At 44.8% G+C, this 2,744-nt stretch overlaps 1 non-coding gene across 1 annotated transcript in view; it reads left to right on the top strand.

Annotated features, from left to right (window-relative positions):
- Positions 1-1,300: 1,300 nt before the first annotated feature.
- LOC113382498 overlaps positions 1,301-2,744 on the top strand; it is a 1,927-nt gene continuing 483 nt past the window's right edge. Inside the window, exon 1 of the ribosomal RNA XR_003367667.1 lies at positions 1,301-2,744. This exon is cut by the window's right edge and continues 483 nt beyond it. This is a non-coding gene — a ribosomal RNA (small subunit ribosomal RNA).

Here is a 2,744-nt window from a genome sequence, read left to right as displayed (position 1 = left end):
AGAGGATCATTCATTTATGAACGTTCGATCGGTGCGAGTTAAAATTATTTGGGTCTGCTGACCACAAATATGAAATCTTGTGATTACTCGACAAATTATTGCTGTAATCAAGTGCGCTCCTATAGTATAATATACTGTGGGCAAAAGCCTCTGGCAATGATCATTCGTTTCATTAACGTTTGACCGGAGCTAGTCGCAAAATATTGCGCAGTGTGCAAAAGCAGCGTGACGCAGTTTACAACCGCTTAGCGCTCTTATGCATTGTGTGAGAGCACTGCCATGTATATCTGCTCGGTATCGCCAGATGCCTGAGCGAATGACGAAGTTCGTTGTGAAAACGGCGTTCTTTTTGAATATTATACTTTAAACGCATAGCTCAATCAATTCTTTGGGCGCTAGATGAAAGTCTAGTGTTTTAAAGTCGATTGTAGTAAACGCTTGCGTTAGTATTCTATATACTCTGCGCATTTTATTCAAATTGTGCAAATTTGAACATTCGCTTCATTGCGTTGTTTTAAGAAAATGAAAAATCAGCGAAAGCAGATTTTTCAATCTCACACACAGTGAAATATTCATATTTCAATTTTAAAGCAAGGACGTTTGTTTTTGGACCGCAACGTGCTCTAAAATTGCTAAAGTGGTTGCGCGTCCTAGAGAATTTATTTTCTTGCGACCCGCCATATAGCCTGTCCAGACCATCGCGGTGATGGTTCGCACGGTAACCCGAGGCGACCCGTCGCTGCAGGTCAAACTGTCGTAGACCGTGTCTAGAATAATATACGCCGTATATGTTCGGATGTCGGTTTACGGCCGGGTTCTGGACCTTATTTATAAGTGTTCAACCATACTGTACAGCATATCCGCGGGCATGTGTCGTTGACGCAAAGACTCTTATGCGGAAAATAAAATATACAAATGCAATCAACTCAATACTCTCCGAGCGAGAATAAAAGTTAGTTATAACGATGAATTCTTATAATGAATTCGCCCCGACGTTTTCAATCTAACGAAGGGTAAAGAGACTGTTTGAAATTAACTGGGTCTGCGGACCGCAAATTTCATGTACGGACCGCCGTTTCGACGGTTGTTAAAGGTCTAGCCTCTGTGTAAGCGCAGAATATATATAATATCAAGTCGCGATGTAAACTGTTCGTTATGTCCAGGTAATATCGTACGGCTCAGATATATATATGTAAGAAAATTTGTTGTTTAGAAATATTCATCGAACTTTTCTATACAAAGTGTGGTCTCTCGGGTGACGCCGAGGGACATTTACGCACTATGCTATTATATATATAGCACCCTGGTTGATCCTGCCAGTAGTATATGCTTGTCTCAAAGATTAAGCCATGCATGTCTCAGTGCAAGCCACATTAAGGTGAAACCGCGAATGGCTCATTACATCAGTTATGGTTCCTTAGATCGTACCCACATTACTTGGATAACTGTGGTAATTCTAGAGCTAATACATGCAAATAGAGTTCCGACCAGAGATGGAAGGAATGCTTTTATTAGATCAAAACCAATCGGTGGCGGGCTTGCCTTGCTCACCGTTTGACTTGGTGACTCTGAATAACTTTGTGCTGATCGCACGGTCTAGTACCGGCGACGCATCTTTCAAATGTTTGCCTTATCAACTGTCGATGGTAGTTTCTGCGACTACCATGGTTGTTACGGGTAACGGGGAATCAGGGTTCGATTCCGGAGAGGGAGCCTGAGAAACGGCTACCACATCTAAGGAAGGCAGCAGGCGCGCAAATTACCCACTCCCGGCACGGGGAGGTAGTGACGAAAAATAACGATACGGGACTCATCCGAGGCCCCGTAATCGGAATGAGTACACTTTAAATCCTTTAACGAGGATCTATTAGAGGGCCAGTCTGGTGCCAGCAGCCGCGGTAATTCCAGCTCTAATAGCGTATATTAAAGTTGTTGCGGTTAAAAAGCTCGTAGTTGAATCTGTGTCCCACACTGTCGGTTCACCGCTCGCGGTGTTCAACAGGCATGTCTGTGGGACGTCCTACCGGTGGGCTTAGCCCGTAAAAAGGCGGCCCAACTCAAAATCCTACCAAGGTGCTCTTCACCGAGTGTCGAGGTGGGCCGGTACGTTTACTTTGAACAAATTAGAGTGCTTAAAGCAGGCTCATTCGCCTGAATATTGTGTGCATGGAATAATGGAATAGGACCTCGGTTCTATTTTGTTGGTTTTCGGAATTCCGAGGTAATGATTAATAGGGACAACTGGGGGCATTCGTATTGCGACGTTAGAGGTGAAATTCTTGGATCGTCGCAAGACGGACAGAAGCGAAAGCATTTGCCAAATGTGTTTTTATCAATCAAGAACGAAAGTTAGAGGTTCGAAGGCGATCAGATACCGCCCTAGTTCTAACCATAAACGATGCCAGCTAGCGATCCGCCGAAGTTCCTCCGATGACTCGGCGGGCAGCTTCCGGGAAACCAAAGCTTTTGGGTTCCGGGGGAAGTATGGTTGCAAAGCTGAAACTTAAAGGAATTGACGGAAGGGCACTACAAGGAGTGGAGCCTGCGGCTTAATTTGACTCAACACGGGAAACCTCACCAGGTCCAGACACCGAAAGGATTGACAGATTGAGAGCTCTTTCTTGATTCGGTGGGTGGTGGTGCATGGCCGTTCCTAGTTGGTGGAGTGATTTGTCTGGTTAATTCTGATAACGAACGAGACTCTGGCCTGCTAAATAGACGTACTTTCTGGTATCGCAAAGACC

This window comes from Ctenocephalides felis, unplaced genomic scaffold, assembly GCF_003426905.1.
Source record: "Ctenocephalides felis isolate EL2017-DRISC unplaced genomic scaffold, ASM342690v1 CF-g0.4_SCAFFOLD_03480, whole genome shotgun sequence".
Classification (NCBI taxonomy): domain Eukaryota; kingdom Metazoa; phylum Arthropoda; class Insecta; order Siphonaptera; family Pulicidae; genus Ctenocephalides; species Ctenocephalides felis.
Note: the sequence above shows the minus strand (reverse complement) of the source record. Positions and strands in the feature narration are given on the sequence as shown.